The sequence below is a fragment of the Stenella coeruleoalba genome, assembly GCF_951394435.1.
Source record: "Stenella coeruleoalba genome assembly, chromosome: 6".
Taxonomy (NCBI): Eukaryota; Metazoa; Chordata; class Mammalia; order Artiodactyla; family Delphinidae; genus Stenella; species Stenella coeruleoalba.
In genome coordinates this window covers 77,035,301-77,062,574 of record NC_137151.1, presented here as the reverse complement: position 1 = coordinate 77,062,574, position 27,274 = coordinate 77,035,301, and the positions used below count along the sequence as shown (strand labels likewise).

Here is a 27,274-nt window from a genome sequence, read left to right as displayed (position 1 = left end):
GGGGGTGAGGATAGGGGAGGACTAAGGAGCTATTCTGAGTTGGGACAGAATTGTAATTTCCTTGGCTGACACTTTTTAAAGTTCATGATGGACTTCCCTGGTGGTGCAGTGCTTAAGAATCTGCCTACAATGCAGGGGACATGGGTTCAAGCCTTGGTCCAGGAAGATCCCACATGCTGTGGAGCAACTAAGCCCATGCGCCACGACTACCAAGCCTGCTCTCTAGAGCCCGCAAGCCACAACTACTGAAGCATGCATGCCTAGAGCCCGTGCTCCACAACAAGAGAAGCCACCGCAGTGAGAAGCCTGAGCACCTCAACAAAGAGTAGCCCCTGCTCGCCGCAACTAGAGAAAGCCCGTGCACAGCAACGAAGACCCAATGCAGCCAAAATTTTTTAAAAATTAATTAAAAAATAAAGTTCATGACGTGATTTTACCCTTGTGCTCTTTTGGGTTTTGCAAGTTTTTATCTTATTATATTCTTGCTGGGTTTACTTTTGAAAAACAATTTTATGAAGAACTGAGGAGGGAGAGTCTGTAATGTAGCTCCATTAAATTGTATTTACCAAAATTTATGAGTTATGCTTTCTTTATCTCTGATTTTCCCCTAGAGCCCAGCTCAGTGGTTCAAAATACCTTTTGAATTTAATTGAAAATGTGAATTGACTTGAGTGTGAAGATTGTATTAACCAAATTTTTTTAATCAATTTGTTTCCTAAAATATGTGGTGGGATTTCTTTAATTATTTGTTTCTTTTAAATAATAGTGTAAATTAACTAAACACATTTTTAAAGAACATACAATTTAGATCAAGACTAAAAGAAACATCTCCTTACAAGTTATTCATTGACAACCCATTGTAGGATCTGTCTTGTAGTCTAACCCAGATTGTAATCCACATTAATTTATGGCTTTTCAACTGTGGTCTCTTCTCCTCTTGCTGTTTCTGACCATCTCATTTACAGGTAACTAAAGATCACTTACAGTATGCCAGGTGAGTAGCTCTGATGTCTAAGGTAATGGTCCATTTGTTTGCAATGACCACTTTCTGTTTTTTCTGGGAAGGAGTAAACACCTTCTTGAGACTTTTTAGAGTTTATTTAGAGTTTATTTTACTAATTGCCCTTTTATCTACCTTCTTTTTACCTCATTAGGTCCCCTCTGTTCTTTTTCCCCAGAGAAGCTGAAAACAATCAAAGGTAAATGACTGACATCTGCTTTCCTGTAGTAAAAATTCTAAAATTTTAGAAAAATAACAAACATTCATTCAGTAAATAAGGCTTAGATGGCTTGGGCCATATTAATTGATTCTTACAGTTAGAAGAAACCTTTCAAGAGTCTACTCCCCACCTCCTCCTGGAACAGTGGAGGACTCTTCTACCACACCTCTGAAGAGACTATCATAGAGATTCCGCTTGAGTTGCAGAAGGTTCATTTATTCATATTTCAGCTCATCTTTCCCATGGTGGTGACTTGGATTGTCATAATGTAATGCTTTAAGTTGTATTAACATATGTGTCCCTATAATCACAACCCATATTGGTCTGCATCAAAATTATGTACTTTGCTTACACTATTATAAATTATACCTATTTTGGATTATTAGAAGAGCTCCCTTTAGCTTTTTTGTTTTTTTTATTTGTTTGTTTTCTCTTTCCAGGGCCATTGCCAGTTTCTACTTCACCCTTTCCTTAAGACATTTTTTTTCACCAATTGGAAAATTAAGAGATTGTAGTGGTCTTATTAGAACAAGATCTTTACTGCCACTGTTGGAAAATTGTCAAAGTAGTTATACAGTTCTATTATGTCTATGATGTAAATGTATTTAGGAGGTTGTTTTTGTTTTGTTTGTAATTAGTTTAAAAAAATATTTTGTGACTATGAGTTTGGGGGCACCATTCAAGTTCAGGCATACCTCTCATACAGAAATATCACAGAAAATTTTTAGATAAAAGCAATAAGAATTAAAACTTTCCATTTACAAAACTCTAAATTAATAATATGTTTGGAAAATTCAGATTTCACAATAACTAATATTATTTTAAAGTGGAAATTCAGTCAATAACATTGATTAGCTCTCTGCCATATATAGAGCAATCTCACCCTATAAATCTATTTACTGGAGTATACAAAGCACACCTTCATGAAACAACTCATGGAAAATTATAAAGCAATATATCCATGTCCCAGAGTGATAAATAGAAAGAGAAGTTGACTTGGAATCAGAATACGTGGGTTTGAGAAGCGACTCTAGTGTCTACCAATAAGGAAATTCATTTAGGTCTCCAAGAACAGGTTTCCTTATCTTTAAAACAGAAATTATAAGAACATATGATTTATCTATCTGATAGCACTGTTAAAAGAAGCAAGTGAGAAAATGCATATAGAAGTGTTTTGCATGCAAATGAAAATTAAAAACATCTTGGTAAAGCAAGAGCAGTATAAGATGTAATCAGATAAACCTAAGTTCATTTCACAGACCTTGTACTATCCTCTCTGAACTTCAGTATACAAATCTGCAAAACAGGCATTAAAATACCTTCAGGAATTGTGGTGAGTTTAATAAATATAAAAACATATATGTGTAGTTGTTTGTATTACAGTATGAAAGAGAATTGTTATTTAAGTCAGTAAATGCTGAAGAGATGCTAAGTACAGGGGATAAACTATAAAGAGATAGCTGCCAGACAAGCAGCTGGTGGCACTAGTTCTGAAGCAGAGTAAGGGGTAAATATTTGAGCCCTGGGAAAATCACCCTTTATTGAGGGTAGTGGGGACAGAGAGCCACCAGTCAACAGTACTGAGAAAGAGGAGTCACCCTGGCTGTGGGAGAAAAGGACATGGAATCACAAAAGCCAAAGGTGGAAAGAATTTCAAGAAGGGAGTTGTTAGTTTCAAAAGCAGCTGAGAGGTCAGGAAAGGTAAGCACAGAAAATAGACAAGTGTGTTTGGATAAGGTGACCTTTGAGAGAGGAGATTTAGTGAAAGCCAAAGTAAAGTGGGTTGTGTGACTAATGAGATTCTAAAAGCAAGGGCAGACTAACCCTTGAAAAGTCGAGTTATAAACAGAGAGAATCAAGTAGCATAAAGAAAGGGGCTGGCAAACGTCAAGACAAGAGTTTTCTTCTTAAGATGTAGACTCCTATTCATGTTACAAGGCAGAAACAAGAAAGATAAAGGGAGAATGGGGAGAAATAATTTTTATGGAAAAAGAAGAAAAGAATCCAAGGATAGAAGGAGAAACTACCTGTTGAAAAGAGTTGTGATTTCTTCTGAGGCTGTCAGGGAAACATGCAAAATAGTGTTCAGGGCAGGAAGGACCCCAAGGGACCACTCATTCTACTTAAGCTTTCTTCAAACATTTTCTTTTATCCTTAGATCCCCTGCGGTCAAGAAGAACCCTCATGTCATTCTCAGAGGAGAAAAAGAGAAAAGTAAAGGTTGTATAGTCTTTCTCATTCTTAATCCCCAAACCTAGAATCTAGTAATTTTTTATTGCTTAAGATCTTCTTCTTTCCTCTAATTCTGTGCAATGATAATATGAAAATTAAAACATATAATCTACTTACCTCAGATTTTTCCTATCAAGATTCACAGTATGAATATTTATAAATACATTAAAACAATTTATCAAATCAAAAATAATGCTATTTTAATTTAAATACATATAGGGTATTGTAGTCCTTTTAATCTTTCCTTCAGTTGTCTGTAATATGCTCCAATCTGAGAACTAATTATGTTTCTCATGAATCTTCAATATTAAATGTCAAACAAACATCTAACTTGTTTAAACCAGTTTCAGCATGTTCATATTTTCAGGGAACTAATTTCTTAAGCATCTCAATTGTTTAATATATCTGATATTGTTAAGCTGCTCTTATAGAGATGTACTTGTAAGCCACTACCTACTTTGAAATTAGTGCCTACTTTACCAAATTAGTTACTAAGCTTGGTTTTGGTACAGGGATTTCTGTTTCCATCTTGTTGATTTGATAAACCTCTGGATCTGATCCCCAGAGCTTATTTCAGTGCTGTTTGATGAGACTGCATGACACTTATAATTATTAAAAACTCTGTGGTTAAGAGTACAGGGTTTGTAGTCTGATCTGAGTTCGAATTCCAGGTCTGCCATTGATTTGTCATATGGTATCTGCCACATTGCTCAATCTCATTGAATTCATCTCCTCATCCAAAAATGGGGAAAGGAGCTGTAACTAAAACCTGAAAGAGACACATTACCATACTCTGTAATGAACTTGCTCCCAAGTATTTTGGAGGCCTACTATTAGGTTAATACCAAGAGAGAGACATTGTTGACTAAACAAAGCATGGTGCCGTTGAATCTCCTAGAGGCTCGGGACTGAGGGTGGCTACAAACTGAAAAAAAGATGTGCCTGGTGGTTAAAACAGCTCAAAGTAGGAGCAGCTGTGCCCAGCAAAAATAATGAGAAGTGCTACACATGTGATGCTTCACCCAAGGGTGAAATATTTGATTGGGGAAAGCACTTTGCTTGGGGCTTGAGGGAGCACATTAGTAGATAATGGCTACCACACAAGGGAATTTAAGAACTGTTATAAATAAGATCCTATCTATAGCCATAGGCTGGCAAGACCTAGGAAAATACGAGTTGCATCTATGATGGTATAAACCTCTACTCTGTTAAGGAATCTCATTTTTAAATAGTCTATCATTGGGTTTTATTTTTAAAGTTGGGTCTTTGTGTATAAACATATTATCATGGCACAAATATGGTTATAACTATAATATATAATAACAATGTATCAGTAATGTACATGTCACATACACTATATAAATTTGTGTAACGTATTATAAAGTAGCTACATAACCATTACTTTTACATTATGACTACATTTTGATCACAAAATTATTTCCTTCCTCCAGATTTCCCAGTTCCTCTACTACCCACACCTGGAGTCCTGCTTTACTCTCTTAGATTCATCATCTCACACCCATCCAGGCTGTCAGTTCAGGCAGTTGATTCATTTTTCTCAATGTCTGACATTTGTCTTTTATAGTCCATTACTTCACCATCCTTCAGTTTAGATCCTTCTCGCTTATTCCTAGACTCTTCCATTGGTCTCCCAGCTGACCTTCCTGCCATTCCTCGTTCCATACCGCATACTGCAGGACTGAGCTTTATTTGATCACATCAGGCTCTAGCTCATACAATCCCGGTAAACTTCAGAATTTCTCATCCCGCCCCTCCACATGCTGGCTTCCACATACATACATTTTCACTGGTCTCCTATAACCATCAGTTCCAATCCAATTGACCTGAGTGTTCATCTTCACATGTTCTACCTCCATGATTTTCCACAAGCTATGTCTGTCATGAAACTCCAGCTCCTCTATAAAGTCAGTTCTACAAACATCAGTGTTCTGAGAGTTCTCACTCCTCTGAACTCTTAGAGCATTTACTGCTGACATCATTCAATAATGAATCATCTTCTGTCTCACTGTAATTCCTTTGTTTTTTCTTTCCTCTATTAACTGTTCTCATTTCCTTGTCTTGTTTCCTAAAACTAGATTATAAGCTCACAAGTCAGATCCTTGCAATCTGTTTTACCTAGCACACCTAATACAAAAACTGGGCTCAGTAATTAACATTCTCAATATTTTTATTTTGCCTTAATTTAGATAGATCATTATAGCCAAGAGGTATAGTGTTAAGTCATTTTTTTCACATTGTTGTCACTTTTTTCTTTAACTATTTAAGAAAATAGGATCACAAAGATAAAATTTGAGGGAAATCAACTGATTAGTCTGAATGGAGATAAGTTCTCAAAAAACTTAAACTATAACCATGTTCTTTTACTGACATTAATTTAGAATAATGACCATTCATCAACATAAATAGCACATTGTTTTACAGTGCAAAACAAAAGAGCATGGTTTTTCTTCTTCTGTTGACATCCCAGAAATTTAGAATTTTAGTGTCACACATCTGTTTTGAAACTACAAAGGGACTGCAGTATGATAGTTTCGAGGAAAACAATGTGTTCCATAGTAAACTATTAAATACATGGAGGTGAATAAATGTATTTTGCCAAATAGAACACTAAGAAGTGCTCCAGTGAAGCAATGAGCAATTTCCACTTTAGGGGTCTACCTAAGACTTATGAAAACCTCCACCCAGGCCCCCAGCTTTCTTCTTTTTTTTTCAGTTGCCTTTTTCTCTCCCCCACCCAGCTTTATTAAAGTATAATTGACAAATAAAACTTCTTCACTTCCATCCTCCCTTCCCCTGAATGTGAGTGATGATGTATGCATGCACACACACAGACCTGAATGTTTTATCCTTGATTCCAAACATGCATAAAGGTTTTGCTTTTCTCTTCTGACGTTGGTCATACCTCAAATCTGCTCTGTTGAACAAACTTCCAGTATCATCCTTATACTCACCTAGCATCTAAACCCTAGCCAGACCATGATTTGTACTTAGCCTTGACTCTGAAAGCCCATGCTGGTCTCATCTCCTCAAGGATAGATAGGACACTCCTTCATTTTATGTATGAGCAAACAAATGCCTAGAAATGTTTATCAACATGTTAAGCAAATTGGAAACAGACATAGACTAGAATTCTATTGATTGTATTGTTCAGAAAATGTAAAATATTAACTCCAGAATGTGTTGACATATCTTGATTACATATATTTATATACATATATGTACATATACATTTGCATATGATATGTACATATATTTGTATATATATGGCTCCCAGAAATGTAGCTTTCTTACTCAGCTTATTAATTTATGGCTAAATTCATACTAAATGAATACATAAATAAATAACCTGAAGATGAAGTTAGTCCACTTGGAACATCAACCTTTAGTGGAAACATAAAATCTGTTCGCCTACCAGGTATTTGGCAAAGACTTCAAAGATGGCTAAACCTCTTCAAAGATGGGTAAACTATATACTATCATGTATTTGTGATGACAAGCAAAGGTTCTTTTTGGATCATGGATGAAAGTGAGATTAAAACTTTAGTTTTATAATTGGAAATTTGGCTATGAATCACACAAACTTAATGTTTTAGGACCCAGCCTACTAAATGACACAAAAGTTGAAGAGATGTCTAACTACTTTTAAGTAGTTAATAAAAGGAGAAGTACAATTGACCATATAATCAGAAACCCAGATTCTTATAGTTAATTATCAGAAACAAAGACAAAATTAGATACTTTGACTAAATGATGCCTATGGTTAAAGAAGCTAGACTATTAACATGTTTTAGCTATAAAAATAGTAATCAGTTTCTCCTTCAAATATGCATATTATCTCCTTAAAAATGCCAAATCAATCAAATTTTGTTTAAAATGAAAAATGCAAACCATATATCTGATAAGGAGTTAATATCCAAAACATGTAAAGAACTCATACAACTCAATAGCAAAAAGATAAATAACCCAATTAAAAAAATGGGCTAAGGACCTGAATAGACATTTCTCTAAAGAAGATACAAAAGGCCAACATGTACAAGAAAAAAATGCTCAATATCACTGGTCATTAAGGAAATGTCAATTAAAATCATAATGAGATATCACATCACACCTGTTAGAATGGCCATCATCAAAAATATGAGATAACAAATGCTGGCATGGACGTGGAGAAAAGGGGACTTTTGTGCACTGTTGGTGGTATTGTAAATTGGTACTATGAAAAACAGTATGAAGGATCCTCAAAAAATTAAAAATAGGACTACCATATGATCCAACAATCCCACTTTTGGGAATATATCCAGAGGTAATAAAAATACTAACTCCAAAAGATATCTGCACCCCCATGTTCATAGCAGCATTGTTTACAATAGCCAAGACATGGAAACAACCCCAAGTGTCCACTGATGGATGAATGGATAAAGAAGTTGTGGAGATATATATATATATATATATATATATATATATATATATATATATATATATATATCTCATTCCATTATATATTATATTTTATATTATATTATACATAATGGACTATTATTCTATTATTAAAAAATGAGAAATCCTACCATTTGGGCCAACATGGATGGGCCTTGAAGACATTATACTAAGTGAAATACGTCAGACAGAGAAAGACAAATACTGGATGATTTCTCTCATATGTGAAATCTAAAAAAAAATTTTTATAAAAAAACAAAAAAAGAAAAGGAAAGGAAACTAACATTTCATTAAGAAACTCCCGTGTCCCAATAACTGTATAATTTCGTTTAACCCTCATCTCATATTCACATAAGATGAATAGCCCTGTACTATTTTCCAGAGGAAGAAACTGGGTTTGAAAACTATTGTCACTTTTATTGGATCCCTTAACTGTTGAATGGTAAAGCTAAGATACAAATCCACATCTACCTTACTCCAAAACCCTTATGCTTTGCTCTACTAACTTCAAAGGTAAACTTATCGCAAAAGTACATTTTCTAAGTTGTTTTTGATTGAAAACCATCAAGAATTTAATAAAAACATTTTTTAAAAACAGTGAACATATGTAATTGTAAAGTGTTAGAGATGAAAGTGTCCTTTGAAAACATTGAGTCTGTCCCTCTTTACCAATTTGCCTTTACCAAAGGCATAGGCATTGACTTGGAGGGCCTATCCTATATCATAATATATATCAAGCATATCATAATGCACTCAGCTCACATCAAATATGATCTGTTTATAACTACATTCTTTGAGTTGCAAATAACTAGCTGACACTGTATTTTATAGACATTTATGCAAATACATTGATTTATATTTTGAAATATTTATAAATACACTAAATCCATTTAGAATTTTCAACCCTACATTTTTCAGTAGGTCCAGATAAAATTCATAGTCCTAGGGCAATATGTGTTTACTGACTAATGGAGAAAAAAAATGGCACTGAGAAAAGAAAGGAAACATGCTTTACCAACGTTAGTTGGTTAGTGGAAGACAGGACAAAAGCCCCTATTACCCAGGGTTCTTTTATTTCCATCATCATATGCCTCAATGTGGCATTATTTGCAAAAGCGTAGAATTCTATACAAAGCATTATGTACAAGGCAGATTTGGGGGTCTATGTTAAGTGGTCTCTCCTGTGAAATTCAGGCTTTGAATGGAATTTTAATTGGGTACTAAGTGACATTTGGATTTTAAAGGAAATGTAACTAAGGTAGTAGTAGTAGTAGTACCGGTACTGGTATTTTCTAAATAAAGAAGCCATAATATGCAGTCACAGGATAATGGAATACCATGAGCATTCAATTATGTATTGTGTTAGAATATGTATGTAGATAGACAGTGTGTGTGTGTGTAAATCCAACAATAACTATAAAAATTGTTAAATTTCAATACAGGGAAAGGATTAAAGATGTCATTTCATCAAATCTCTTCATTTCATAGATACAGAAAATGACACTCAAAGACATGAGGTGATTAACCCTTCCATATAGCCAAATCATGGCAGGCTGGAAATAAAAATCCAGATTTCCTGACTTCCAGTACACAGGTTATTGTGGGGCTTTTTTGTTTATTTGTTTGTTTTAATTTTTCCCATGTTGCTACCACATAAATAAGGTAACAAAAAGCAAACAATTTCTATAGATGGAACACAGTAATATAGGCAACCACCTAACCAGTGTTCCTTGTAGACAAGGAAATTCCTCATTTGGAAGACCAATTCCTCGTTTGGAAGACCACCATGATAAGTACTCTGAAAACCCTTAACCAGCAGTGAGAAGCCAGCTTAACCCGTTCACATCCTGATACTGCAGTGTTTCTTCAGCCCATGGTTTTCACTTTGATCATCGCTCAAAACGTTAAGCTTATTGCTTTATTGTAATACTTCAAATATCTCAGTAATGCCTCAAGTGTAGGGTTGGGTTTCAACTTCTTTGTGTTTCACTCATAATGGCACATGGCTCCATGTGCATGTTTCAACACATCTGCCTTATAAGAGGAAACTACTTAAAACTCAAGGCCGCTGTTAATAAAAGAAAAGATTAGACAGAAAGAATGCCAGGAAATTTTAAAGATGATTTTAAAATTTGTCCATGCAATTTTGTTCAAAACTGTAACCACATTCAACAATAATATTTATCCTTCAGTCCTGAGAACCAATGGGCATCACCAGCAGACGTAGACAAACTGGCCAAAGCACCACCTTTTTTTTTTTTTTTTTTTTTAATTTTAAGTCTTCTTGTTCCGGCAATGCTCTAGACCATCTGATTAACTTGAAATCCACTTTTAGTCCCTCTCATCTAATCCTTATTTTCTAGCTAAGAAATTGAAAGACAATGTTTTTTAAGTCTTCAGAATGTTCCAGTGAAGATCAAAGTAAATGTCTTTAATCTTTCATAACCAAAGCCTTACTTCCAAATACCATTGTTTTTATTTTGTTTAGTAAAATCTTAGGCAATAAAGCAGGTATTAGGCCAGACTTCCTTTCAGTGATTTTTAAATTGCCAGTACCTAAATTTTAACCAGTGGTCTTTGGGGATACTTCCTCCCCAAATCAATAAAATGACCATCAGACATAACCAATAACTACAATGACTAGATTGGCAAGATTTCCAGCTGAGGAAGGAAAAGAGCACATAACTCTTTGCTTCAACAATTTCCAAAATATTAATATTTTACTATTGCTGTTATTGGCTCTGAGATACTATAATGTAAGACATTTTCATTCATTATTTTCATCTTTAAAACAACTCAGTGAAGTAGATAGTGTTAGTTACATTTTGTATGTGAGCAAACTGAAGCTCAAAGAGGATGGGCGACTTGCTTAAAGTCACAGAACTAATAAGTGGCAGAGTTGGGATTCAGGCCTAGGTCTTTCTGGTTCCAAAGGTTATACCTTGTGATTATACCATACTTCTAGAATACAGTTTTTCTAAGATTGAGGTGGAAAGGACTGAGAACAAGAGAATGACAAAGTAGATAGTATAGTCAGGCATTTGTTTGAGACTTGAAAATAATGGCATAGGGACTTCCCTGGTGGCACAGTGGTTAAGAATCTGCCTGCCAATGCAGGGGACACGGGTTTGAGCCCTGGTCTGAAGATCCCCATGCCGCAGAGCAACTAAGCCCGTGTGCCACAACTACTGAGCCTGTGCTCTAGAGCCCACGAGCCACAACTACTGAGCCCACGTGCTACAACTACAGAGCCCGCACACCTAGAACCCATGCTCCACAACAAAGAAAAACCAGTGCACCACAACGAAGAGTAGCCCCTGCTCGCCACAACTAGAGAAAGCCTGCACACAGCAACAGACCCAGCATAGCCATAAATAAGTAGTCAAAAAAATAATCCTCTAAAAAAAAAAGAAAATAATGGCATAAATAACAGAAATGACAGAAATTACGTGTAGTTATATGGCGAGTAACAAATACACTTACAGATTGAAACAATTTGCTGCATCTAACTTTATAAATCTTAAAAACTTCCAAGATCCATACTTAGATAACTTGTTCAGCCACACATGCTCATTTGCTAAATATTGAAAATGAGAAGTATATATAATTCATCAAAGAAGAATTTAAGATTTTGCTCCAGTTGGACTTTGAATTTAAATAGATGTGTTGAACTGAGGCCATACAGTTTAGGATTAGCTATTCCTTGGAGCCCATGCATACGGAACAGTCGTCAGACCGAGGATAACACCCACGCCCCGGATTGTCTGGCAGCAGGTTAGTGACTCAGCAGATAAGTAGAGGTGAGTAGCTGAGCAGAATTGCTTGGCTAATAATGTATGTGTTTAATTGGAGACCTTTAATGATTAAGAGCAATTATTGTTTTTCAGGTAGTTATACTGAGCCTAAAGTAGATATGTTGCCAACATTATTAAGGTAATAATTACTAAGTAAACATTTCCTTTTTATAAGAACATTGTGTTTACTCTTAAAGGGCTCTAGAAAATTGGTTTTTAATACTAGTGGCTCCATTATTGAGGCATTACTTCCAGGAATGTTATGAATATTTCATATGGAATTTGAATGAGAGCTGTCTCTTTTATCCACTGTATCCAAAGTAATGTGTTCCATTCTGAGCTCATCACCTTTCCCCACCCCCCTCCAAATGTGCACTGTGTTTTTAGGAAAGGCTCCAGCATCTATAGCCATAACTCAAACTTCTTTGTTATTACCATCTCCCCCTCTGCCATCCAATTAATCAGGTCCACTGACTTCCCATGCACTCAGACCTTCTGCCTCCTATCCATTTTTTATCTGCAGCCACAGGGACCATTTCAGAATAAAATTTGAGCATGTGAGCTCTCCTGCTTAACCATTTGGTGGGTCCTAATCATAACTCCTTTAAAATGTTTATGATGCTCCCCAACATGGTGCCTGCCTAATCTCCACCCCTACCCGATGCCACTCCACACTGCCTCATACTGGACTCCTCTCACTTCCTTGAACCTGCAGTGCCTTGCCCTGCTTCTGAGACTTTGTCCCTGTTTTCCCCTCTGTCTTGAATAGTCTCCCCTGCTTTTTCCTTCAGGTTTCAGCACAAACATCCTTCCTCCATTAAGCCATTATTGACTGGGCTATGTGTTCTGTGTGCTTCTAAAGTATCCTGTGTTTCTGCTACCACAAACCCCATCACCTTTTATTGTGAATCCTCGCGTTTTTTAGATATATATATGGCACTGGCCTGTAGTCGATGTTCAGTAACTAACAGTTAAATGTGTGAAATTTGGGTACTATGCTAAAAAATATGAGTATCACTAGGGAGCAAAATGGTGAGATTTCTGAAAACCATATCACAATCATTAAGATAAATGTGAGTATAGGATTAACAGATAGAAACTACTATACTAAAATAGATAAGCAATAAGGATTTACTGTACAGCACAGGGGACAATATTCAATATCTTGTAATAACCTATATTGGAAAAGAATCTGAAAAAAATATATATGTAACTGAATCACTTTGCTGTACACCTGAAACTAACACAATATTGTAAATCAACTATATTTCAATTTAAAAAAGATAAATGTAACTGAAAATTTTAGTCAAGAGAGAACTGAGGGTAAACGAGATGCCTGTCCCCAAACATATGAAGTGTTCTCAGTTGGAAGAAGTATTACACTTTTTCTGAAATCCTTTAGAAGAACATACCAAGATCAGTAGTTGAAAGATTCAAGAAGGATATTCCAACTAGATATAAGGCATAACTTTCTAACAAATAGAGCTGTCCAGTCATAACCATGATGCTTCAAAAAGAGCTAAACCTATCACTGGAAATGGTCAAGTGGAATCTGACTAATCATCCACTGGGATCCCTAGAGAAAGTAATCCTGCAGAGAGTTGAGACCAAAATAGAACCAATATCATGGCTTTTACCCATTTTACTGCATCTTTCCTTTGCTTGTCAAAAATAATCCTTTCAAACAAAATTAATGGAAGAGGATGGTTTCAGTGGAAATTAGGGTGGCTATTGAGCATTCCTTTTTTCAATGATTAATTACTCTTTTATCAAGTCCAAATGATAAGGTTTAGTTTCAGAAAAAAAAAAGTGGCAATTCAACAAAAATCATAGAGGTTGACTTGAGTTTATTAGGTTGGAGATGTCACAGACTGAATGTCCAGCTGTAGTAGAATATAGGAAAGTTGTGAATTTACACTACTACCTAACTGAACTCTACTTAGTAGTATTTTTTCAGCTCTGAGCTGCTAGAAGCTATATTTTTGATAAATGTCCATGTCCAGAAATGAATGAAATGAGATAAATCTGAGCATCTTAAAAAGCGTAAGTATTTAGTAAAATAAAGTAGTGGTGAGGGCATTCTAAGTAGGAAAAAATTTTCTTTTTTTTTTTTTATAAATTTATTTATTTATTTTTGGTTGTGTTGGGTCTTTGTTGCTGCTTGCGGGCTTTCTCTAGTTGTGGTGAGCGGTGGCTACTCTTCGTTGTGGTGTGCAGGCTTCTCATTGCAGTGGCTTCTCTTGTTGCAGAGCACGAGCTCTAGGCATGCGGGCTTCAGTAGTTGTGGCACATGGGCTCACTAGTTGTGGCTCACGAGCTCTAGAGTGCAGGCTCAGTAGTTGTGGCGCACGGGCTTAGTTGCTCTGCGGCATGTGGGATCTTCCAGGACCAGGGCTCGAACCCGTGTCCCCTATATTGGCAGGCGTATTCTTAACCATTGCACCACCAGGGAAACCCAGGAAAAAATTTTCTATTCAAAGATTTAAGGTGGAAATTGTTAGAGAACAAGTAGCCAATCTTGTCAGAGACACAGGTTCAGGCCTAGGAATAAAGTAGAGTTGGAGAATTTGGTTCAACCCAGACTGTCAAGGATCTTGTATATCAGGCTAAGGGATCTAAGTGTTATTCCATAAGGAGCAGAGAGGAGCAAATGCAGTGAAATACAAGAGTACTGTTTGGAAAAGATGAGGCAAGAATATGTAGCATACATCTCAAATATAAACACAAATTACAGAGGACTTTATCACAGTAGTTTAAAATGCTGACAATTTACGTACTTCTTTTTCATTCTGATGTGTTGATACTTGTCACAATGTTATTAACCACCACCCTTCTCTCCAAAGGAAGCTCCTTACTATTTTTGTCCCATAGGACAAAATACAGATCAGTCCTGTCCAGTAAGATGATTGATGGCATATTTTGGGGTTATGTACAGATACTCAGAGTGAGCTTATAAACAGACTTTTTTTCGTATATGCTTCCAGCTACCAAATGTTTGGTGGCAATTAGTATGAATATTTCTATATTTGTAATTTGGATTTGGAGTGTTTAAAGCATGTAAATCAGTCTAGGTCATGAAGCACATTAATAAACTATTAAAAAACAAATATTTTAGTTTTTAGTTCTTTGAAATATCATTTTGGTGCTTTTTTTATCTTAGTAACTTTTTTCTTCATCAAAACATTGAACCAAAGTTATTAATAAAAAACAAAATCTACGTACTGTACTTTAAAAGCAAGGAATCATTAATTTTTACATAATAATTACATTATTAATAAAAACATAAATCTGATGACTTACATACAAATGATGTTTTAAGTGTTTATTATTTTGTCTTGTTTTGTTTCGGTTTGCATATTTGTATGTTTGTTTCCTTAGCATGTAAGATTTGGAGTAGGAAGTCATATTCTATTTCTTCTCGATTTATTTTGTGTCAAAGTTTCAAGTTCACTTCATATCTAAGAAAGCTGTTTTCTCATAAGGAGCTTGATGTTAAAGCCTTTCAGATTTTTCACGGCAGTGAAATGTTAAGTCTATAGCTTAAAAAAAAAATGAGGTCGATTCCTCATTTTCTAGCTGCTACACAGAAAAATTTAATATTAAAAGAGAAAAAAAATCTCAACAGAAAATGGATTGTGGTATGTCTGGAAAATTTGCCAAGAAGAATGTCAAACTAAGTTAGAAATGAGGAAATGGAGCTGATGCCTGTAATGAGCTTATTTTGGCGTGATATACCAGCAGTAGCCCATAATGATAGACATGTTAATACGTACCCAGATAACAGGAATACGTAAAACACAAATTTTATCTGACTCAGTCAGAAAATAATAAAGCAGCTGGAATGCTGTAATGTGAAGCTAAATACAGATATGTTTGCAAATAATTCACTGGGGCCAAAAGTAATTTGTTTCTATGGTTTCTTTGTGTAAAAAGTGAGGGAAAGGAAGAATAAGGTGCAAGGTCCACTCTAAAATTATTTTTCGTGCAGTCATTAAGTTTCACTTACGTACAAATCTTGCAAACCAATCAAATGGATTTTTCAGTGAAGTTGTATAATTTTAAATGCTTTTGGTAAGTAATGAACTGTTTGCTTTCCAGTATTGACTGCAGGTTACTAACTCTTCCCTGATAGCTTATTGCTAAAGAAAAGAAAATAGTGGAAGGAAAATTACCAGGTAAAAGATTTGTTTCACTATTCAAAGAAAATGAAAAGAAGACCTAGCCCCTATTCATCTGGTCACATATGTTAGCATAGAAGGAAAGTATCTGGCCATTCATTCAGTGCATAAAGACTGCTGCTGTTTGCTGGTATTGAATTGAACTCTTGAACCCCTATATTTTTCTAAGAAAGCAGACAAATTGATTATATATTCTCTTTTCCACCATTACCATTTTACTGACATTTTAAAATCAGGTTCAAATAATTTAAAGACAACCAAAGAATAAAATTAGTCATTAGGCAAAACATACTCAGGCTTTAAATTGTCCTGTAAAACATAAGAAATCCCAAAATCATCATTATGCAAAATTGCCTATGTATCCACAGTCACCGGTTGCCTGTGGTGTTTAATTCAAAGCATGTCTATACGAAAACAACACAACTAGCTCAAGTCCTCTACTACTAAAATGTATCCTTGCTGAGATGATTCCAAGAATTTTGTTCATGTTGTGTGTTACAGAGCAAAGGCCACTTTAAGTTATTTCCATAAATATTTAATGTAAGAACTCATGACGATCCAGTGAGTCATCATTTGTAGGTACTTGTGAGATGTTAGGATGGGGATAAACTTTGTGAAATAATCAGGTTAGTTTTAAATGGTCTCTATTTTCCCTCCATAGTAAGGTATCTTTCCAGTCATTCTCCCAGATCCTCGGAGCCCTTTTCCGCAGCCCTGATACCCAGAGAATACTTAACTAAAGCCTGATACACACGGAAGGGCCTTGTGACCCAATCTTTTTTCTCCTGACTCACATCAAAATTTATTAATTCTGGGACTTCCCTGGTGGTCCAGTGGTTAAGAATCCGCCTTCCAATGCAGGGGACGCAGATTCGATCCCTGGTCGGGGAACTAAGATCCCACATGCCTTGGGGCAACTAAGTCCATGCACCACAACTACTGAGCCCCCGAGCTACAACTACAGAGCCCACACACTCTGGAGCCCACGTTCCACAACTAGAGAGAAGCCTGCGTGCTGCTACGAAGAGCCCGTGCACTGCAACAAAAGATCCTGCATGCCACAACTAAGACCCGACACAGCCAAAAAAAAAAATTATTCTATAATTCATTTTTTCAGGGCATTACTAGATGACAGAAAGTCATCAACAATCAGTGGGAGCAGGGAGCAAATGAATTAATGGATCCAGTGACTTGTTACTTCTCCTGGAATAAAGTCTTCCAGCTGGAGTGGTCAATGAAGGTTTCATATAAGAAGGGGGGTTTGATTTGAGTCTAGGAGGATACGAACTACAGTTGATAGGAAGGGAAGACGACATCCCAGTATATGTACAAATTGGTCATGTTCTTGGTCAACTAGGATCCAAGTGTAAACCATTGGCCCTCCAACTAATGTTTTAAGTTAAGACAATTAGTTTTCTTAATAAGTACAGATAAATAGGCAAATGGACACATGCATAAATAAAGAGGTCTAACTCTAAGAATGGAATAATGGGTAAGATTTATATTTCTGTTTGGTAATCTGATTTTTTGCTTATATAATAAAAAATCTAGTATTAACAACTCTGAAGTCCTCTTATCTAATAAATTATCCAAGAAAAGAAAAAAAAGGTGTAGAATTACCACTCTAAAACAAACTCACGTTGGAATGGAAAGAAATACATTCTGGTGTCATATCAAACAGAATCTCACTTGGCCAAGCTACAATGAAGAACTTGCTTATAATTGCTTCCATGAGGAAGACAGAAATAAAATAGTAAGGGTATAATGTTGCTTATTTGTAGAGAGAAAAGTGTTATTAATGTAGTGGAAAGCACACTGACCTTGGATAGACAATGTGAGTTTAAATTTCAGACCCACTAATGTACTAGCTTCTTTGACATTGAGCAGCTCATCTATCACGCTTTTTCTAAAATGGAGGTTATAATATTCATCTCACAGAGTTGCTGGGGATATATATGTTATAAGTGAAATAGGTTTGCAAATTAGAAAACTACCAAAGGTGAGATACATTACTATCAACCTCTTTAAACTTGCCTTTGAGCTTATATGGTTTTTAAAAATTATTTTATTTGTAGCTTAGAGGTAATTTTGTCTTTTAGGTCCTAAATGTACTTCAAAATGTATTTTACATATGTCCCTTATACTGTAACTGTCCATATAAATGTTACAGCTGGTGTTTGCCTTGATTCTAATGATGTCAGTGGACTGCAGAATTAGGGTATGAAAATATCTTCAGCTGTCTCCAAGACCTTGAGCAAAAAGGTGCCCTTCATTGGCTAAGTAAAGCAGGAATTCTGGGCTATTCACAAAGTAAAATGACCTGTGGTAGAATTTGAGATGAGACATTTTAGCTCAATCATTCATGACATTTTACTTCACTGAAATGTGTTGGTGAGTGGGTCTCTGGCATTATTTCTTGAAAGCATTTTAATCGTTGGGGGCAGGTGGGCTGTATTTAGGATCCATGAAGGGAGAGTGGATAATCCTTAGAGTGCTTTGGAAAGCAAATCTAGTCTGAGTCTGTCCTGCTTAATCGGAAATCGCTGCCCATTTTCAATAGGAAGGTACCTATGGCAAATGAACAAAGTTCCTGTTCAGCCTTCAAGCCCTCCACCAAAAATAAAGAAGGAAATAGATACAAAGCTGCAGTGCCAGCCATAATCTAACACAACTATTTTCCTTTCTTCTGTTCATTTTTTAAATCTCAACTTTAGTACAGTTATCAACAATTTGTATAATAAAGACTCCATAGACTACGGTGGAAATGACTGACTTATTTATTGTTTTTAAACATCTTTATTGGAGTATAATTGCTTTACAATGGTGTGGTAGTTTCTGCTGTATAGCAAAGTGAATCAGCTATACATATACATATATCCCCATATCTCCTCCCTCTTGTGTCTCCCTCCCACCCTCCCTATCCCACCCCTCTAGGTGGTCACAAAGCACCGAGCTGATCTCCCTGTGCTATGTGGCTGCTTCCCACTAGCTATCTATTTTACATTTAGTAGTGTATATATGTCCATGCCACACTCTCACTTCATCCCAGCTTACCCTTCCCCTTCCCCCTGTCCTCAAGTCCATTCTCTACGTCTGCATCTTTATTCCTGTCCTGCCCCTAGATTCTTCAGAACCTTTTTTATTTTTTTTTAGATTCTATATATATGTGTTAGCATACAGTATTTGTTTTTCTCTTTCTGACTTAGTTCACTCTGTATGAGACTCTAGGTCCATCTACCTCACTACAAATAACACAATTTTGTTTGTTTTTATGGCGAGTAATATTCCCTTGTATATATGTGCCACATCTTCTTTATCCATTCATCTGTCGATTGACTTACTTAAAGCAAGAAGTAGGAATAATGTGCTCATTATGATGAAACCTAATGAGCTCATCATAAGACAAGTTTACGTGCCTTACTCTTCTTCTTAGCTATGGCTAATTAAAAACTAGGACAAGTAAATTATATTGCAGTATACAAAGTAGAGCTCATAACAAATCCATTTGGAAAAGTAAAGCTGGCCTAGCCAATCACCCATTATATAATTGTCTGCCAAAACCCTTTCACACAGATTAGGATGGGGAAAGAATAAATCTCCCATCAGTCGCGTTGCTAGCATACATCATCTTGCTTCACTCCAGCAACACGACCAGTGTTGGAATTGCCATGATCCGTGCTTCACAGAATTGGAAACTAAGACTCAGATATTCAGTCATGCCATGATTTGATTCTAAGTCATGCCATGTTCATTGATTCTGAAATTAGGGCTCTTAACTCTACACAAAACCACCTCCCAGTGTTAAAGCAATGGAAAAGCAGTTTGGAAGTTACTGTATTCTTTTGGAATAAAGCCATAAGTGCCTAGACTGAGCAGAGAAAATAAAAATATAGTGAGATAGATTCAACCCGTACAGAAGAATCAGCAGAAGAGCCATTGATAGGTTCAAGGGGCAAGGGAGAGAGAGAGGGGTTAGAGCTGATTCCAGGGTTGTGTGGTTCAGCAATTAGAGGAATGGAGATACAATTAACAGAAATGTTGAGGTCAGAAGTTTAAATGTTGATTTCAATTTAGGGGACACATTTCAGCTAGACATTGATTTTCAGGTGGTAGTTGGAGGAGCTCACTTTCTGTTTCTAATTAAAATACTTCTCCCTGTATTCATGAATTATGAAAATGGGCACAGGAAACCTCCAAAATGAGAGAATAGTCTTAAAATAACTAATATTCAATAAATGTAACTTATTTTTTAAAATATTCTTCTGATTTAAAAAAATAATTTAACAAATCTCACCATTTGAATCTATGCCAGTAATTTCAATGTTTTTTATTCATGGGTTTTCAAATGTGATTAGTTTTTGATTTATTGGTTTCAATTTCAAAGGGTTAGAAATTTAAATAATAACTATTAGCTTTATTCCATTTGTAACCTGAATTCATGAAGCTTTTCTAGATACTTTGGTAGGTGCTAGTCTTTTTGAAATCAGGTCACTTAGTGCAAGTGGATTTTATTATATGGATAAATAGCCTGTGATATTTTTACACACAGTTGTGTATTTGGCTTATATAAGCATGTGTACATGTGTTTGTGCATGGAAATATCTATTGTGTATATGTGTTCTAATAGTATGTTCTTCAACAGACAGGGAAAAAAAGCATAAACTGATGTTACATTGAGGCAAATTATTCTAAAAATTGGATTCCAAAATAACTGTTGTTCTCATTCTTCCATTTTGTGCACTCAGTTCTATTTTTATGAGCAGGTCAATATGTATTTATATGTAAAGAGTGTGATTATGAAAATTGTTTCCCGTAATGAAGGAAAATTGCTCCCAGAGAATGAAACAACAACAACAAACCCAGAAAGATTACAAATTTCCTAGCTTTTCTTAGTTCTCACAGTACTTTTTTCTCAGCATTATTGCCAAGGTTGCACTGTAATTGTATTCTAACCAGACTGTCAAGATATCTCCCTTTGATGATGCAGGTTTTGGCAACTTATTTCACAAATAGCCTTGTTAAGCGCTATAATTACTATATCAAATTACCCTAAATGATACAAAATCATTGAGTTAAATTCAAAGATAATCTTCTTTCCATAACACAGAAAAGACTCATAGATATAGATTTAAAATTTCCCAGCACGTTCAGGGGCCCCTGAAATGCTAAGGAAGATATGAAGGGGACGAGTATGGAGAAGGTAATAACAGCAAACAGACTGGGAGGGAAGAGATGAATTCGGAGGGCCCTAATCCTTGCAGCTGGGACATTTGCTCCAGGACCTTCCTTTCTCTCCACCTCAGGCTTTTTGAGCTCCAGGTAGACTACTTGCCAGGACAATATGTTACATCTGGTCACAGTACCGGTGTTTCAAAAGATAGAATATAGTAACAATATTAACAACAACTTCAAAAGGTAGAATTTCAGGTAGTATGGAAACGGATTTAGGGAGATATTTTCCAGCATCTCTAAAATCTTACCACTTAGGTGCTTCCGTCCCTTACAGTGTTTTTTTCTTTCTTTGTAGTGTTATCTGTTTAGTTTGACAGCCTTGAATGGAGCTTGCATCCTCCAATAGACCGCGGTACCCTTCACAGCTTCCTACACGGAGCCCAGGCAGGCATCTATGTCACCTGCCTGGACCCTGTGCGGACATTTCAGCTTTAGCCCCTGGTAAGTTCTGCTACCAAATTGTGTCTGGTATTGCTGGAACAGCATCAGATCACTACTTGGTCAAAGTCATGAATAGAAATGGTGGAAGAAAGGATAGAAAATCCCAAAGCTTGAAAGCTTGTTCCTGAGCAATTCTAAAATAAATACTTAAATAACCCTTCTCTATTAACTACATAGCTTGGTTAGATTTTTTGTTAGAGGTTTGGTAATTTACTGTTCTCCTTGAATATGATTATGAAATAGAAACAATTAGAAAGAGCTGTTAGAAACTTTTTCTAGCTTAAATTTGAAATTGAATGTGCTCTTAAGCTCCCAGAACAGCTGATTACAGTGCTGTCCATGTGTACTATTATGTAGACACAAAAATGTGCATCTGTTTATTCGGTGGATGCAGAATAGCCTTATTTCTAATGAATATATTTTATATTGAGTGAAATCTGGTAGTGTTGAAAAAAACAAGCTTATCAGAGCCTCGTGAACCCAGCTTCCCCACTTTTAATGGGCCTTAAAAGGATGAGCCACTTTTTTGGGGTAACACAGGCAGTAAGCAGCCATCTGAGAGCCAGATTCAAGCCTGAGTGATTCCAACACCTCTATTCCTAAGTAGTACATGCGGCCTCTCCAAAATAAGAGTTGCCATTTATCAAGCATCTAGTCTCTGTACCGTATTTTACAACATTATAACCTAATCACCCAAAACATCCTATGGTAAACATTTCTGCACTGAATTGAAATATATTTTGTATTTTGCCACATGTTGTTGATCTTACTACCAATATATATACATGTGTCAAATTATGCCTCAGGTAGGTTTCTCCATGAGGTCAGGGGTGGTGACTTACCTATTTTATCCCCTAGAGTAGCTAACACTGTGCCTTAGCCAGAATAAGTGCCCAGAAAAGTTTAATAGATTGCCATTGGATTTGAGAATATATTTTTTTATCCACTTAAATTTAATAGACCGTGGGCATCTAATATCTACTAGATATGCTACTAGTTTTGAGTAGCTATATCTATGCTACTAGTTTGGAATAAATAGTAAAATTTTAGCTCTGATGCCAATTCTTAAAAGCTTAAAGCCAAAAGATGAAGACAAGTTTTACAAATGTTTCATAGAATAGTGAGCATGATAAATAAATGCCTCTATGTCTTGGCCAGAATTAATCTTACTGTGGTCTGAGCTGTTGGAATTTCTGTTATTACAATTGTATCCTGGTTCATCCAGATGTATTATCCTCTGTTACCTAGTCCACATGTTCCTCGAGGATTTAGAATAAGGACTCAGTAAATACTTAATTGAATTGAATGTATAAATCAATAAATACCTTCAAGAGTTGCAGGTGAGAGGAGAGTATTGGAATAACAAAGCCAAACAATGAGTCAGATTAGTTAGGGGAAAGTTTTGAGATTTAAATGAGTCTCAGGCTGCAATTTAAATAAGATTAATTGGAAAACATGGAGAGTGATTTACACAAATGAGTCAGTCTAGGCTGTCTTAAGAGTTGGCAAAGGAACCAAAAGGAGGAACCAAAGGAAGAAAGCTTACCCAGAATATAGCACAGGAATGGTGTATGGAAGGAAGTGAGAGCAAATGGAGTGGAATCAAATGAGAGCAATCAAATGAGAGTTTCATAGATATCACTAAAGGATTTTTATACTCCATTGTCAATCTTCTTTCTTTCCACATACTATTAGGATATGAATTGCATTTTTTTCCTTTTTTTTGATTGCACCAAGTGGTTTGCAGGATCTCAGTTCCCTGATCAGGCATCGAACCCGGGCCCTCAGCAGTGAAAGCACAGAGTCCTAACCACTGAACCACCAGGGAATTCCCATGAATTGCATTTTTGATTGGATACAAATCTTTCACAAAGATCTCTTACTTGCAATATATTTTTTCATAACTTTATAGACATCAGTGGCATGCTTATTTTTAAAATATTCCCAAGGACTCATATTTCATGAAAATTATGTTTGTAAACCAGACATGGTCAGTTGAACAAATACCACAGTATAAGATCCATAACAATTCCATAACTGTGTATTCTTATCCTGATGAATTAGGAGTTATGGTACATCTTTTCTCTTATCAAGAACCAATGCCTCATGGGGACACTGTTTGACACCGCCTAATGCAGTCAGGAAGGGAAAAGAGCTGGGCCATCTTCTGATAAGAAATGCAGGTTTTAGGGCTTCCCTGGTGGCGCAGTGGTTGAGAGTCCGCCTGCCGATGCAGGGGACACGGGTTCGTGCTGGCTGGGCCTGTGAGCCATGGCCGCTGAACCTGCGCATCCGGAGCCTGTGCTCCGCAACGGGAGAGGCCACAACGGTGAGAGGTCCACATACCGCAAAAAAAAAAAAAAAAAAAAAAGGAAATGCAGGTTTTAGGAGAACTCAGCATGGATATAATGACACAGGGGGATCGCATGTCTTCAGTATCTATTTGGTTGCAGACACTGTGCTATGCATTTTCTTATACCTCGATGTCCTCTTTTAAAAAGGGAGAAACTGAGCCCACAGAGGTCAACTGCACACCCAATGACTCACTACCAGAAACCGGCAAAGCTGGGATTCAAACCCAAGTCTTACTCCAAAGGCAGTGCTTTACCTACTACAAACACTGCCTTTCAACATTATGCAGAAGTACCTTAGGGTTATTTTCACCTGCTATAATCCCCACAAGTAGGAAAACAGAGACCAAGAAAAAGGAAGTGAATTGAACCTACCATAATTCATATTTCACTAAGCTATTTCTTATTAAACTCAGTGTAAAAGATGAGCAGTATATGCTATTGCTCAAAATGAGCAAAAGTAGTAATCTTGCTGAAATAAAACAGCACTATTTCATAGTTTTATAATTTGCCCTTTCATTTTTCTTCCATTCAGTTTGAAGATTACACTAGTCCTTTGAACACTTATAGTATAGCAAACTTTGGCATGACTAAGAACTGGAACCTCATCTTTGGCTCACAGTTATTCCTATTGATGGGGCTATTTGGCTGCACAGACTGAATAGTTATAGGAAAATAAGTCAATCAGTTGTACGGTACATGAACCTCTGAAAGCCACATGCATCACTTATCTTTGAAATTTTTTTTTTTTTTTTGGCTGCACCGTGCAGCATGTGAGATCTTAGTTCCCCGACTAGGGATGGAATCTGTCCCCCCTGCATTGGGAGCTCAGAGTCTTAACCACTGGACCACCAGGAAAGTCCCTGCATTACTTATCTTTAACTCATTCAGCATGGTTTGGCATTCCATAACTTATAGAAATAAATGCTGAGGAGAAAAAAATAGGCTTTTCTGACAGAAATTCATACCAGTTAAACCTTGAAGAGTCTTCAAACACTGGACCTTTCTTTCTTTTGTACTGTCATTAATGTTCAGAAGGCAAAATAAATGCTGAACAATCAACGACAATTGTAGATCAGAATGAATTACAGCCATATTCCCAAGGAAGATGAGAAAAAAGAATGAAACAAAACTGTATGGACTATAGGTCCAGTACAGCTTTTACTTGAACACATTTGATTGGAGGTCCCTGCGGGTGACAGGCCCCTCCAGGTGTGGGACTGATGATGTCTTACCCATCCTTAAGAATCCCAGGAAAATCCTCAGTGAGATTCCTGGAACTTGTACTCAGGGTGACCATTGCCTACCAATCACTCATTTTGTAAAATACAGGGTCTCCATGAAGAGAGACTGTTTGCGTATGAATGCCCTAACACTAGAAATAAATGTCCACTTTAACTTGATGACCCTGCAAAACCTCACATCACTGAAAATTTCTGGAGCCCCTCTGCTTTGAACAGCTCAGTCTGAGTCCAGCAATATTCTGTGTCATCCAGTGTCTCAGGATTTTAAATACAGAGCCTTGAAAATCTTATTAGTCAACTTACTGTCAAATTCCTAAAATGCAAGCCTCATTTAGAAAGTCACATGCTACTTCCAGAACGGACTGTGGCTTCTTTTTCAGTGTGTGGAGACAAATAGCCCAATCAACTGGAAATCCCCGTTCTCTTTACTGACTAGACTTACTCTCAAGATTGAAAGGAGATGGTGAGATATTGAATTCATATGTCTCATTATTAAGTAATTTTTACTAACATGGCCCATGTGAGAAAATGCTTTATTTTTATTCCTCATTTCTAAGAATATTTGGAGCGAAAAGTGTTGAAGAGAAAGTCAGTCTCCCCCAAATTTGGCTGCGATAGGAAGTTCAATAAATATCCCCCATTTTACATTATGTGTCTGGTCCCACTTATTAGATGTACAGCAAACTTCTAAATGATGCCAGAACTCCTGTGTACTTATCCATATCTTCAGTAAGCTCCTGGCCTTTTACAGTTCACTCATGTTCAATAGGCATCAGGTCCATTAAACTTAGTTGTAACCATATTGTCTCTGCCTAACAGCAAGTGGAAAAGAATGGATGCCACAAACTTTAATATTCAGAAGGCCTGTTCTAATCTGGCTTTTTACTGGAAGACTGTGTCCAGCTCTAGGCTTCAAAGGCCTAGAGACAAGGAGAATTTGGATAGAGCTCATTAAGGCCCTTATTGGGTGCTGGGAATATTCAATCCAGAAAAGAAGGTAATGAAGAATTGCCTTATGTATTTAAAAACGTGAGTAGGGAGTTCCCTGGTGACCTAGTGGTTAGGATTCTGGGCTTTCACTGCCGTGGCCTGGGTTCAATCCCTGGGGAACTGAGATCCCACAAGCCCGCAAGTGCAGACGAATAAATAAGTAAGTAAATAAATAAATAAATATTTTTTTTAAAAAGGTGAATACATGAACTTTTATTGACAAGAGTAAATGAAGAGTTATTTTAGAATAAAGTGGGGCATCACTCAAGTTTTTCATAAGAAACTTTTCTAACTTGTAAAATTATTTGATCTCATTGAAAACTAGTTGTAACTATGGATTCTTCTCTGATATATACAAAATGGAGCAAGTCTCAGGGACTTGGGTCGATTTCTGTATCTTTCATGAAGAAGTGTGGTTAGATTAGGTATTTTCTGAAGTTCTTTCCCAATTCTAGGTTTCTAATACTGGTAGCCAAATAAATATACAGTCTTCTCATAAGCCTACTATTGTAAATACAAGTAACGTTTAAGTAAATCTAGAAATGTGATGAAATAAATTGCAGAAAGTGACATTGCCATTTACTTCTAAATAGAGAAGATTTATGTATAGTCATCCCTTTAAATAAAAATATAGAAACCAAACCAGTTAACTACATATTGTACAAGAGTAAAAGCAAATAGTACAAGACGAGACAATGAGACTCTTACTGTATAACCTCAGAGAGGTTATCATAAATAGGCACTTACTCAGAAGATTAAAAATTCTGAAAGATAAGCAGTTTGCTACAAGGTCAAACTGGTAGCCCTAGAAAACATTTGAAAAAGATGAAATTTGTCTTTGGTGCACCTCTACCCCTGCATCTCTGGCTTCTAGTACCTTTTTACTGCCATTGGCTGTTTAGAGTCATTCCAAGAAGCAAACATTGTTTCTGCCCTCTCCACCATAAAGACACACCCTTTGCTTTTAAACTTTTTCAGGTGTGATGCCTTCAGTTTAACATTTTTAGTCTTGTGTCCCATTATTTTGAATTAAATTGATTAATCTATGCCGGAGGATATATCCTTAACAGGTTATGTAACTTTCCCTCGTGTTTCTACTGCTGAGAATTCTAGGCTGTTGGTTAGAAAGGGACTGAT

At 36.3% G+C, this 27,274-nt stretch overlaps 1 protein-coding gene and 1 long non-coding RNA gene across 4 annotated transcripts in view; one reads left to right on the top strand and one right to left on the bottom strand.

Moving 5' to 3' along the window:
- PPP1R1C (protein phosphatase 1 regulatory inhibitor subunit 1C) overlaps positions 1–27,274 on the bottom strand; it is a gene marked incomplete at its 3' end in the record, with an annotated part of 129,641 nt that overhangs the window by 98,493 nt on the left and 3,874 nt on the right. The gene's annotated exons all lie outside the window — the stretch shown is intronic.
- LOC307188323 overlaps positions 1–27,274 on the top strand; it is a 108,606-nt gene that overhangs the window by 78,878 nt on the left and 2,454 nt on the right. The window contains exons 2-4 of the long non-coding RNA XR_013828895.1: positions 1,155–1,199; positions 3,379–3,440; positions 21,407–21,552. This is a non-coding gene — a long non-coding RNA (uncharacterized lncRNA). The remainder of the gene's footprint in view (positions 1–1,154; positions 1,200–3,378; positions 3,441–21,406; positions 21,553–27,274) is intronic.